This window comes from Zea mays, chromosome 6, assembly GCF_902167145.1.
Source record: "Zea mays cultivar B73 chromosome 6, Zm-B73-REFERENCE-NAM-5.0, whole genome shotgun sequence".
Taxonomy (NCBI): Eukaryota; Viridiplantae; Streptophyta; class Magnoliopsida; order Poales; family Poaceae; genus Zea; species Zea mays.
In genome coordinates this window covers 180707914-180722231 of record NC_050101.1, presented here as the reverse complement: position 1 = coordinate 180722231, position 14318 = coordinate 180707914, and positions in this window count along the sequence as shown.

Below are 14318 nucleotides of genomic sequence, written 5' to 3'. Positions count from 1 at the left end.
CCGCCCAGGGCCGCGGAAGTGGAACTCGCGGTAGGGGCCGGGGACGCGTGCAGCCGCCGCGCCGATTCTACTGTCTCTTCCACGACGAAGACTGCGCCCACCAAACAAAGGACTGCCCTGAAACGAAGGCCACCAGAGACAGGATGGCACGGGCGCAGCCGGCCGACAACCCAAGGGTCGTCGCGCACACTTATCAGCAACACCCTCCACCATATATCCACGCCCCCGCCCTGCATCCACCGCACCACGCTTACCAACACCATCAGGAAGTACAAATCGTGCCTCCCCCACCCCCGCCTCCACACCAGCAACAACAAAACATCCCCCACCCCCACGCACCCAAGCAAGAAGACTTCGCCGATCAGCCATATCGCGGAGTCATTCATATGATCACAGGGGGGTCCAGTGTCGACTTCGACACCAAGCGACAGAAGCGGGACCACTACCGCAGCATCAACCACGTCGCCATCACCGGTCCAGTCGTGCAGACGAAGTGGTCCCACGTACCGCTAACTTTCGACGCCCGAGACGTCGACCTGCGCAGCGCCCCCCATGTCGACGCCATGGTCATCAACTGCAGCGTGGCAGGCTGGGACCTGCACAAAGTCCTCGTCGATAATGGCAGTCAGGCAGACATCATTTTTCTCCATGCCTTCGATCGCATGGGCATAAGCCACAGCTTGCTCAAGCCTTCGAACAATCCGTTGTACGGCTTCGGCGGCAAGGGCACTTTTCCCATCGGCAAAATAGAGTTGCCTCTCTCCTTCGGTGTAGCGCCCAATGCCCGAAGTGAGCAAATAACCTTTGACATCGTCGACATGGTGTATCCGTACAACGCCATCATGGGTCGGGGCTCCATCAACAAATTTGAGGCGGCCATTCACGGATTGTACCTGTGCATGAAGATACCAGGTCCATTGGGCGCCATCTCGGTCTACGGCAATCAGCAGACTGCACACAACATAGAGCGGGACTTCGTCCCCGGGCAAAGAAATGTCCACTGCCTCACGGCCCAGCGCGAAGGCCCAGCGCCCGCCAGCCCAACTGAAAAACAGCACAAGGCGCAGCTGCAAAGCAACGACGGGACCAAGACTGTTCCCCTCGACCTGGCCACACCCAAGCAAACAGTCACGATCAGCGAAGACCTCACCTCGCATGACGAGGAAAAACTCCTGTGCTGCTTATCCAAGAACAAAGACGTCTTCGCTTGGTCAGCCCTCGACCTGGTCGGGGTTAGCCGATCCATAATCAAGCACAGCCTGGGAATCGACCCCTCGGTGAGACCGAAAAAACAGCGGCTTCGCAAAATGTCCGACGAGAAGACAGAAGCCGCCAAGGCAGAGGTACACCGCCTCCTGGAAGCCAAATTTATCGAGCCAGTGGCTTACCCCACGTGGCTCTCCAACGTGGTAATGGTGCAGAAAAAGAGCGGCAAGTGGCGAATGTGCATAGACTTCACTAGCCTCAACAAGGCCTGCCCAAAGGACAACTTCCTATTGCCCCGAATCGACAAAATAGTCGGTAGCGCGGCCGGGTGCGAGGTCATGTCACTCCTCAACTACTTCTCTGGTTATCATCAAATATACATGAAGGAGGAGGACAAGGCCAGCACCAGCTTCATAACACCCTTCGGCACATATTGCTTTATCAGAATGCCGGAGGGACTCAAGAACGTCGGGTCCACCTTCTCCCGGCTCACCAAAACAGTGCTCGAAGGCCAGGTCGGCAGAAACGTATCCACATACGTGGACAACATCGTCGTCGCCAGCAGGATTAAAGAGGACCATCTCGCAGACCTCACCGAGACATTCGCGAACATGCGGGATGCACGGCTTCGCCTCAACCCCGATAAATGCGTCTTCATTGTTCGCCAGGGGCAAATATTGGGTTATCTGGTATCGCACCGCGGCATCGAGGCCAACCCAACCAAAATCCAGGCCATCATCAACATGACGCCCCCGCAGTCAGCCAGAGAGGTCCAGCGTCTGACGGGTAGATTGGCTGCCATCAACAGATTCATTTCCAAGTCTGCTGAGCGAAGTCTTCCCTTCCTCAAAACACTCCACGGCGCAAAATACTTCGCTTGGGGACCAGAGCAGGCGGCGGCCTTCGCCTCACTAAAACAGTACATGATGGAGTTGGCCGTCCTTACGAGCCCCGACTCTTCGCTACCACTGTTGCTTTAAGTCGCGGCTTCGCCGCACGCGGTCAGTGCGGCACTGGTTCAGGAGCAGACAGTAGAGGGCGTGATCAGGCAGTGCCCAGTATATTATGTCTTCGAGGTGCTCACACCATCAAAGTGTAACATGATGGAGCTCGAAAAGATTGCATATGCAGTTGTTATGTCTTCACGCAAATTGCGCCACTACTTTGAAGCATTCAAGGTCCGCGTCACCTCAGATAGGGGACTCGGCGAATTATTCAGAAACCCGGAGGCATCGGTATGGATCGCTAAATGGGCGGCCGAACTCTCCGGCTACCACATCACTTTCGAGCCCAGGACTACGATCAAGTCACAAGTTTTAGTAGACTTCGTCGTCGACTGGACCGGGCCAATAACACAGCCAGAGCCGTCCACAGAGAAGGTTTGGACAATACACTACGATGGCGCTTGGTGCCATGCGGGGGCAGGCGCTGCTGCAGTCATCACCTCACCCGCCGGGGTCAAGCACAGATACGCGGCACGCTTAAGCTTTGCCCTGGAGTCTGACAGATGCACAAACAACATCGCAGAATACGAAGCTGTCATCCTCGGCCTCCGCAAGCTAAGAGCCCTCGGCGTCACCACCTGCATAGTCCGAACAGACTCCAGGGTAGTCGCCGGCCAAGTCGAAAAAGACTATGCAGCAAAGGACCCCGCACTTATGCAGTACCTCGCGGCCATCCGAAGCCTCGAGAAACAATTCAAGGGATTCACTGTGCAGCATGTGGACCAGGCCAAGAATGAAGAAGCTGACACATTGGCCAAGGCGGCCGCCAGGGATGAAGCCCTCCCCTCCGACGTGTTCTATCACGTCATCGGCACACTAGTCGTCCGCAGCCCCGAAGGGCTCCAAATAACCAACGATAGCGAGGGCTAGCGCATGATCAACCTTATCATGACCGAAGACTGGCAGGCGCCAATAACCCTGTACCTGCAAGGGTTCTATCACCCAGTCGACAGCAACGAGGCCAAGCGCCTCCACCACAGAAGCCGGGACTTCGCATTGATCGAGGGCCAACTGTACAAAAAGGGGGTCAGCCAGCCGATGCTTAAGTGCGTCACCGAGACCGAAGGCGTTCAAATCCTGCGCGAAGTCCACAGGGGGACCTGCGGCTCCCACGCAGGCCCCAGGGCCCTAGCGGCAAAGGTGATACGATAAGGCTTCTACTGGCCCGCCATTATCTGCGCCGCGAATCGGGTTGTCAGATCCTGCGAAGCCTGTCAGAAATTTTCCCCACGCTCGGGGCGCCCCTCGCAGTTCACGAAGCTGATCGCCCACACGTGGCCCCTTCAGCGCTGGGGCCTAGACATCGTCGGGCCCCTGCCCACGGCTCAGGGGAACCTTAAATTCACCTTCGTAGCCGTTGAATACTTCACTAAATGGATTGAAGCGAGGGCAGTATCCACCATCACATCGAAGACGGCCCAGAAATTCTTCTGGCAAAATATTGTTTGCCGCTTCGGAGTACCATCCGAACTCACGGTCGACAACGACAAGCAGTTCGACAATCAAGATTTGAAAGACTTCTGCTTCTCCATCGGCACCAAGCTTGCCTTCGCCTCCGTGTACCACCCCCAGTCCAACGGAGTCGTGGAGCGCGCCAACGACAAAATTTTCACAGCTGTCAAGAAAATGCTCCTTGACGACAAAAAAGGCAAGTGGCCCGACCTGTTACCTAAAGTGGTCTGGGCACTGAATACAACTGAGTGCAGGGCGACTGGGTTTTCCCCCTTTCGCCTATTATACGGGTCGGAGGCCATGACCCCGCAAGAAATAAAGCATGGGTCGCCTCGGACAGGCGCGTTGGCCGTCCCAGACGTAGATGAGCCAACTTCGAAGGATCTCATCGACGGAGACCGCGTCTTCGCCCTGCAGGCTCTGGACAAATACCAAGCCCAGACAAAAGCATGGCGCGACCAGGCAGTCATCCCAAGGGAATTCAGCGAAGGGGACCTCGTCCTCATCCGGACAGCTCGAACGGAGTCCAGAGGCAAGCTGGAGCCCATGTGGGAGGGCCCTTACATTGTCAAGTCGAAGGCCTCCCCCAACGCATACAGGCTTGCAACGCCAAACGGCGAAGACTTAGAGCATTCCTGGAACATTGATAATCTGCGCAAATTTTTTGTTTGACTCATCAGGGCCAGCCCGCCCTTGTAATTTGTAAAAACAATTTTGTTCTGGCCCGCGCTCTTTTCCTCCCGGGGGGTGAGGTTTTTAACGAGGCGGAGTCATGTAATATACAAGAGAAAAATCCCCCGCAAAATCCACGTCGAAAAAAGACCACATGAACGGTTTTCGACATTCGACTAATACAAAGTCACCGCGAGGCCCAGCAGCAGCCGCCCTCGCGTGCGACAAATCCGTGCAGAAGTCGCCTAAGGGTGCAGCCGGATTAGCACAACAAGTGCAAAAAATCGAAGTCTTCCACGAAGACTATCCGCGCAGAAGTCGCCTAAGTGTGCAGCCGGATTAGCACAACAAGTGCGAAAAATCGAAGTCTTCCACGAAGACTATCCATGCAGAAGTCGCCTAAGGGTGCAGCCGGATTAGCACAACAAGTGCGAAAAATCGAAGTCTTCCACGAAGACTATCCGCGCAGAAGTCGCCTAAGGGTGCAGCCGGATTAGCACAACAAGTGCGAAAAATCGAAGTCTTCCACGAAGACTATCCGCGCAGAAGTCGCCTAAGGGTGCAGCCGGATTAGCACAACAAGTGCGAAAAATCGAAGTCTTCCATGAAGACTATCCGCGCAGAAGTCGTCTAAGGGTGCAACCGGATTAGCACAACAAGTGCGAAAAATCGAAGTCTTCCACGAAGACTATCCGCGCAGAAGTCACCTAAGGGTGCAGCCGGATTAGCACAACAAGTGCGAAAAATCGAAGTCTTCCACGAAGACTATCCGCGCAGAAGTCGCCTAAGGGTGCAGCCGGATTAGCACAACAAGTGCGAAAAATTGAAGTCTTCCACGAAGACTATCTGCGCAGAAGTCGCCTAAGGGTGCAACCGGACTAGCACAATAAGTGCGAAAAATTCTAATTTGTCGCGAACACTATCCCTGCAGAAGTCGCCTCAGGGTGCAGCAGGGACAGCGCATCAAGTCCGACGAACCGATTACAATGGTACAGCCGCACGAAGCCTAACAAGTGCAAAAACGGCTACACCAAACTGTCCGCACAAAGGCCGACTACATGCGCACCAGACCAACATAACAAACACACCAGACCAAGCACTTAACGCCTTCGCGAACATAGCCGGGTGTGCGAAGGCACACAACCTCATCATACAAGCCATTACTCATGTACAAGCGAGGGCATCGCATTCTACATCGGCTCGACCTTCGGAATAATTCCCATCTCCCTATAGTTAAATAACATTATCCTAAGCTCCTCACCCGCAAAAAGGCTTCGCAACTCCCCATCACCTGCACTCACAGCGGCTGGCAAGGACAACAGTTCCTGCCTGCCAGCCTCACTCACACGAAGCCGATCGACGTTCGCTCCACTCACTCTACGCTTCGCAATCGCCCTCCGTCGCCTACGCCTAGCACTCGGACCAGACACAACATCAGCATCCGCAGCTTGCGACGAAGCCTCCGCCACTGCCACATCCAAGGCCACAAAGTAGTCCAAGTCCTCATCCGACGACTCTTCGGTCCATTCAACAGAGCTCCCAGAGTCACCGAACTCGGAAAATTTAGACGCAGACTCATCCGATTTATTCCCATCATCCACGGTCGAAGCCGCCCAAAAATTAGCAGTAGCGGTTGCGTGCGCAGGCCCAAAATCTTGAACCTACGCAGCAACTAAGGTTCAGCAACAATATCCAAAATTTCCTAACTACCCACACCCACTAGGCCACCTGCGAAGACCCAGCCGTTGCGGGAGCCTCCGCTGTCGCCTCCGCAGCCTCCGCCACAGGATCCTCAGCCCTCGGCGCAGCAGTTGACGACGGGTCTCCGCCGGCCGCAGTGGCTGTAGGGGCATCGGGAACGCCTTCGGCGATTTCCAGGGGCGGCTCCGGAGCAGCCTCGGGCACAGCCGCCGCCGGGTTCCGCTCCGGGTCAGGCAGCGCGCTGTTCAAAGCACCGAAGTCATCCACCCTCTCGCCACGCGCCGCCTGAGACACAGCACAAAGACTCAGCAAACCCACATTTAACCCACATTAAACAAACACCAAACAAAAGCCAAACATTACCTGACTCCTCGCCGTCTCAGCCCGCTCCCTGACCACCTCTCGACCGTGGGGGCCCCACATCCGGTCGTAGAGGGCTCCGGTGGATTCCTTCACTATAGGGTCCTCAACCTTGTAGATATCACGCTCCAAATCCTCATCAGCCTTGTCGAAGACCTCATAGTGCCGGCACCCTTCGCGAGAGAGCGCGTTCATCACCCCCTCGCAGGTGACCAGAGAGGCATAAGACATAAACCCCTCCATGATGATGGGGAGCGCCTGCAGCTCCTCCTGCACCCACTCAAGGCAGCGAAGTCTGGGCTCTCGGTCCGGCACTTCAAATTCAGCGGTCCGCGCGCCCAGCTCACGGTATGAATCCATAAGCTGCTTGCGCGTCCGCTCAGCCTCCGTGCGCGCCGAGGCCTCGGCCCTCTCCATACGGCTCTGCAGCGCCCTCAGCCGCTCCTCCAGCTGCTCGGCGCGCTGCCTGGCAAGGCTGCCCTCCGCCCGCGCCAAATTGGCCTCCGCCTGCGCAGCCTGCGCCTTGGCGAGGGCCTCAGTAGCCTCCTCCCTCTCCGCCGCCAGTTGGCGCCGGAGGTCAGCCTTCTCCCCTTCCATCACGACCACCTTGTCCGCCAGCTTGCGGCACTTACTGTCGGCGGCCGACTTTTCCCGGACGGCGTCAGCATGTTGCGTCCGAAGTCTCTCGACTTCGGCAGACACAACTGCCGTCAGGGCCCCCGACGCCGCGCGGTTTGCGAAGTTAGCCGCCTACAAGACACACATAAGACCACAGCCCCGGCAAAGCCGTTTAAAAAAAACTGAGGTCTAGCTCAACGCACCTGACTTAGCGCCTCCTTCATCTCCTCCAGCCGGCGGGACACGGCACCCGCCTCGTCCCTGACGGCAGTGAGTGCCGGTATCTCGCCACCGGCACAAAGTGCACTGCCCTTCGCCCTTGGCACCACGACAGCCGCCGTGGCCGCCGCGGCATGCGGAACAACAAGAAGCTGGTCTTCGTCCGACCCTGCGACGCATCAACAAATTAAAAAAAAACTCGAGCCAACGACTTACCAACAAGATAATCGTCCACACTAATGTCGGTGGCGAAGTCAGCAACGCGCTTGCCAGGGGGCGGCAACCCTCGAGCCGCCTTCGCAGCCTCCGGCACCCCGCTGGACAAAGGGGCAGCCTTCGCTGACTTGGGACCACCGGTGACATCTGCAGGGACGGCCGACTTAGCCGCCAGCGGCGGCTGGCCTCCGCCGGGGGCAGTAGCCTTTGTAGCCCCCGCTGCCTCTTCGGCCTGGCTTCATGAAGCCTGACGACCGCCTGGCGCTTCTGTGCAGCTTCCTGGCGATCCTTGTCCATCCCTGCCGACACAACAGCAGCAATATTCCGCCCGTAAGGAAACACTTTCCAAGCACGAACCATGCGAGATGTAAAAAAGTCTTCGCCGGCTGCGCGGGGGACAGGAACATTCTTAGGCCACCAACCCCCGGTAACCCTCAGCATCCGCGCCGAAGACTCCCGGAGCTCGGGCGAAGACATCCTTCCCCCCGGGGCCGCGCATGTCCTCATCAATTCTCTAGCAAAACCATCAGAAACCCCAAGTCCTCCCACAGCAGTACCTAGTTTCCTCTTCTTAGACGGGGCGGCCGCCGGCGTGGGGTCGTCTCCAGAATCCACCACCGGTTTCTTCCCGCGACGATCCACATCGTCTTGGCCGGGATAACCGCCATACGGCAGACGATTTAACTCAAAAACCCTGTTCAAGCGGTCATTTGACCCGTGAATGTCCCAGCTGCGCTGGCCCTCTGTCCTATGCACATACCGACCCACGATCCGCACCGCCCCATCCTCCGCCTCGCGCACAAAGGCGGCCGGATCGCGACTCTGCAGATACAGCGCGAAGGCAGGGCTTCGCACCAGCTTCCCACCATGGGAAGGCATCTGGCGAGGGCACACTTTGCCCAGCGCCCAGCCATGCGCCAAAGGCCATACCCCGAACGCCACAAACTCCTCAACCAAATCGCGCCCGCTGCTCAGGCCGGCGGCGCACCGAAGGGCCCCTTCGTCCGCATCCTCATCCGCCACTTCGAAAGGCGGGTATGCTGAGTAAAAATGCGAGCACATCTCGGACACGGGGAGCCCCGGATGGTCTTCGGCTGCACCCTCCGCGACATAGAACCAAAAATCCTGCCAATTGCCCCATTTGTTGCGGGCGCAAGGAACCAACTCAACTACCTGCATCGTGGTCTTGCCGGTCTTCGGCGTAAACGTACAGGACCCAAACTGGGCAACTTCACTTCCAATCATCCTCTTCTGCCAGTGCAGGCAATAATACTTCGCGAAGACTTCGACTGATGGCTGCCCGCTGTACGAAGTCGTCGCCCAGACATACTTCGACAGAGCCACCACGGCATTCGAAGTCAGCTGATGGATCTGAACATTAAACCTGCGTAGGACTTCTCCAACAAATCGGTGCACAGGCAGGCGGAGACCAGCGGCAAAGAACGCCTCGAACACAACCAACTCGCCTTCCGGCTCGGGGACTTCCTCCGTCCCCGGGACACGAGCGACCCCGCCACCAAAGTAACCAAGCCGCTGCATATCCTGCACGCGGGCCGACGACATCCGCGACACACCAAAATCCACAGTATCGTCGGCGCGCAACTCCTCCGCCGCCACAGAACTCAATGTTTCCTCCGACGATGCGTCGGCCGGCGGCGAAGCTGCAGCAGAAGAAGAAGAGGTCGGCATCGCTACGTACCGTCGGTGGCGGCGGGCGGTCTGCTTCACTCGAGCCAGATCTCCGGTGAACAAGAGCAAGGAGGGCAGACGAGCGGCAGAGATGGTGGAGAAAGCGGCTAGGGTTTTCACGGAGCGCGGAAGAATAAATTTCAAAACGCGTCGCCCCCCGCCCCCTTTTATACATAGGGCACGGCGCTTCGGGAAACCCGCAGTCCCACAGTACGGCGTCAATCAACGGTCATGTCAAAAACCCCCGCGGAACCACTTCGAGCGAGGGCAGCGTCTCCGCCATCTAGCGACGTCTTCGGCACCAGATGACTTAGTCAAACTGGTCCCTCGGAGGGCAAATGTTGGGGCGAAGGCAAAGACGCCACCCTTCGCTCGGGGCCTTCGCCGTAAACGCCGGCCCAACGGAGACAAGACAACGGTCTATAACAGAGGTCTATACAAAATAGTTAAATAATTACATCATACGAAGACAACGATCCAGCAACCAAAGTTGACTAGGAGACGACGGCCTAGACCACTCGCGAACTCATCACCGCATTCTTCAAGCGCTTCATACAGTGGTACCTATCCTTGACCTTGGGGATATGAGTACAGCAAGGGTGAGCTCACATATGTTCATCGCTCAACAAGTTGTGGGGAATAATGTGCATGAACACACCAAAGGTGGGAGTCCATGTGAAGTGTAAGGCTTACCAAAGGAGATGGTTAAAGCAGAGCATTGCTTTTAAAGTTTGTCAAAGTTTTATTAGCAGTTACTAAGTATAAGTAGATACCAACCCAAATAAGTAAGAGACCAAATTAATAACAACACCCACAATGCAATGTATATGACAAATTGAGTTTAGTTCCATAAGTTAATCATGCGAGAGTCCTCAGCTGCTCATGACCGTGAGCACGACTGATATACCAGTTTTACACTCTGCAGAGGTTGCACCCTTTACCCACAAAGTCATGTATCCCGTCTAGCCAGGGTTAGCTATACCTTTAGACACTTCTAAGGTGAATGGCTAGGGATCCACTACGTGGCCTTTACAAAGTTCCACTAGCTTCAGAAAACCCGCTATAGAGCACAGTATAGGAATCCCCTGTCCGAAAAGCCATCATAGCATGATCGACCAGAGAACCTCCCTATACCGATAACTCCCCTACTGCCCTTGCCCCTTTCGGGTAAGGTAGTCCTCCACTAGCTTTCATAATTAGTCAACCAAGGGCGTCCCATTCCATCCTTGTGGGAGCACAGATATCTCAAGTTAAGCTCCATGTTTCAATTAACACAATGATCTTGTCATGAACAATAATTAAACAATAGTATAACTGGAACATGATCATAATGTAATATTAATCCCAAAACTAGGTAGAGCAATAGCAAAACTACTCAAGAGTTCAGTGTTAAACAAGGTGTGGGATAAACAAGTCTAGGGAAACCTATTTGGTCCCATCAGATTAACCTGTGCATGTCACAATGATTAACATGAATATTATTAGGTAAAGAAAAGTGATCAAGGGCACAACTTGTCTGTAACTCGAATTTCAAGGTACCAGGATGATCTTCAGATTATCGTGACCTCACTGCTAATCATAGCAATACAAACAAACATGGTATAGGCAAAATTAACATCACACCAAACATAAGAACAAACTGCATAATAATGATCTGTGCATCGTAACGAGATCCTAGGTTCGAGAACCACTAAAATCGGAGTTATAGTTAAAGAGTTGTGATTTTCTGAAGATTTAAGTGTTGGATATAAAAGAAACTAAGTGCATAATTTTTAATCTAGGTTTCATAACAAACAAAGGTTAATAGATGATAAACAACATTATTATGAATTTAATGTAACTGGAATGGATAAAAAAGGAGCTAAAATGAATTAAATATGAATTAAACAAGTTTCTGAAATTATTTTTATACTAAAAATTTATTTACTATACTATTTTATTCAATTACCAGATCATTGGATTGCACGCAGTAATACCGAAAAGTACATGGTTTTATTTGTAAACATCAGGGACTCAGTTGCAATTTCTTTTGACTACCAGTGAACTGCGAGTTGATTTGATAAAATTACTAGGTCTCTTTTGCATAATTCCGCGACCGAAGGGGTATCAAGGGCTCTGAGCCATCCGATCGGCTACACACGGCTCAGATTATAACGCGATTCGTGTTAACAGGTAAGGGATGATGGCCACCGGATCGATATCTGACGTCCTAGCTTTTATGGGGTCTGAACTGTTCTCGCCCATCCGATCTACGATCTACGACTGTGAGGGGTCTTGGCTGAATCGTTACTTGGCCATATGATCTGAGCCACTTATTTCTTGATCAACGGCCCATGAGTCATCTTCGTCCTCCCTAGCTCCCCTTCCCTCTGACCAAGCCAGGCAGCGGCACGCCCGCCACCACAACGAAGCCGCCCGCCAGAGCATGACTGCTCAAGACCCCGGGCACCAACACCTACCCTGGCAATTCACACAGGACACAGATGCCAAAGCGGACAGAGATAGATGTGCCTAACCAACGTTGGAGGTGATGACATGGCCGACATTTGGCACACGGGTCCAAGGCGCCGAAGCTCGACGTTGAGCACATCCGTGAGCACCAGGCATCTCCACGTGAGCAATCGGGAAGGAAGGAGATCGCACACTGTTCACTATCCGATGGTGCACCGAACTGTCTGGTGCGCCAACGGACAGAAGGCAATCAAAGCCTTCCAAATGGATCTCCAACTGCTCCTAGCTCCCTAGGGGCTATAAAAGGGACCCCTAGGCGCATGAAGCAGTATACGAAGCACTCATTGAACATCCTACAACACCAAGACTCCGCAATCATGCTATTGCTTTGTTGAGCTAGAGATTTGAGCACTTCTTTGAGCTGTAACTCCGTTGGGTTGTTCAACGTGCTCTTTTCTTGACTTGTTTTGTTGTGGCTCCCTAGGCGCATGGGTGCATGTTTTGCTGTGGCTCATGTTCTTTTGTGTGTTTCTACTTCCCCCTTTCTCTTGTTTCTATTTGAGATCGATTGTGTAAGGCATGAGAGACTCCAACGTGTGGAGTTCCTCACTTCGGGAATTTGCTATAAGGAAGAAACTGTGGCACTTAAGTTTGATCTTTGGATGACTTGAGAGGGGTTGAGTGCAACCCTCATCCATTGGGACACCACAACGTGGACTAGGTAAACATTTTACTCTTGACCGAACCACGAGATAAAATCATCGTGTTACTGGTCTCTCTACTCTATTGCGATTTCATTACTTCTAGTAGTTCACTTCACTTCATAATTGCACTAAGTTTAATACTCACCTTGTGAGAGCAATTAAGTGAAGAAGTGCTATCATCTCATCTCTTCATTCAAACTTGGCTCTTACTTTCACTAATCTAATATTAGTCCAAGTTTTTTTTGTTGAGTTAATTTTATAGGATCACCTATTCACCCCCCTCTAGATGCACTCAGTATCACCAAAATTTCTAAAAATGTCCATAGGTTTCAAAAAGAAGAGAATTTTCCCTTCCCCTTTATATGAAAGTATAAGAGATGTTATGTACAATGTCATGATGAGATGATGTTATGATGCTGATGTTGTTGTAACGAAGGTATATCAAAATCATAAAAGAAACAATACATGCTTCGTCCGAAGGTCTTTTGGATCTGACTCTACAATCCCTTGGGAACAACTTTGAGTCTCTAGGACCTTTACTTCGGTGCTTTTTTCTCTAACTCTGCATTTTCTTAGGAACGACTTTGGAGTCTTTTCACCTTTACTAGGTGATTTTCATTTGACTCTACATTCCCTTAGGAACAACTTTAGAGTTTTTCACCTTTACTTGGAGATTATAATTCTGACTCTGCATTCTCTTAGTAATGACTTCGGAGTCTTATGCTTCTTTTGTTACACTCGATGGTGTAACCTCAGAGTTACATGTACAAGTTCTGAAGAGCATACCCCTTTATTATCTTTTGCAAGGAAGGTAAACATGGAAGAAAGTCAACTAAATGAAAAATAAGAAATCAAAATTACAGTAGATTTTGATCCTTTTCTTCTAGCTTCGTCTTATCGACCCAGTCCCTTGAGCCCTAGTAGATGTGTTTAGACTTAGGGACCACATTGTTTACTATACAAACTTCGGATAACTCCCTTCTATCACACTAGGGCATGTTTTTTGCTAAGAATTATGGTTGGCCCACAGGTAATTGTTCATATGGCGGCGGTCGTTGAATGAGTGGTAGGGTCACTGCCTAGTGACTTGGTGATGGACTTGTCGAAGCAATAGAATCCAAAGGTTATGGCTTCTGTTGCTAGTGTTGGACATGCTCTAGGATATAGGGAGAATAATACAAAGATGTATGAAAAACCTCCTTCGGCTGATTCTGTCATGCTTCGGCAAGGTCCTTCTACTTTTGTATAGTCACCTAGCAACTTTTTGTAGAATGGCCTTTATTCTCTCCACAGAAAAGACAAAACAACTTTCTTGGTTGTGCATTGAACCTTCCTCTAAAGCTTCGGCCTCCTTTGCCTCCTCTTAGGGTTGGTGGGTGAAAATTCCCCAGGAGAATTATTGTTGAGTTCCTGACTCATGGGGCTGAATTTGTTGCCCTTGAGACTGACCATGTTTGTCTTCATTTTGACTTGGATTGTGAATACTTCGAATGTGTTTTGGTGAAACCTTCCTCCGAAGCCCCTAGTCATCTCTGAGTACCTTTGGGCATCCTCCCTGCTTTGGTGAAATCATTGTCAGCTCTGATGTACTCATCCATTTCCGAAGGAGCTTCTCCAAGGATTGAGGAGGCTTCCTAGTGAATTATTGAGAAGTTGGGCCTAGATGAAGCCCTTTGATCATTGCCTCAATGAAAATTTCATTTGGGACTGTTAGCGCCTAGACGTGAAGTAGAAGGAACCTTCGGACAAAGGCCTGAAGATACTCATCATGGGCTTGAGTGCATTGGAACAAGGCCTACGAAGTGACGGGCTTCATTTGGAAACCCTAAAAACTTGTGAGGAATAAGTCCTTAAGCTTCTGCCATGAGGTCACTATACCTGGACGAAGAGAAGAATATCATGTTTGAGCCACACTTCTGACTGCCATGACAAATGATTTTGCCATTAATGTCGTGTTGCTACCATAAGATGATATTGTGGCTTCATAGCTCATGGGAAATTACTTCGGATTTGAATGGTCAGCATA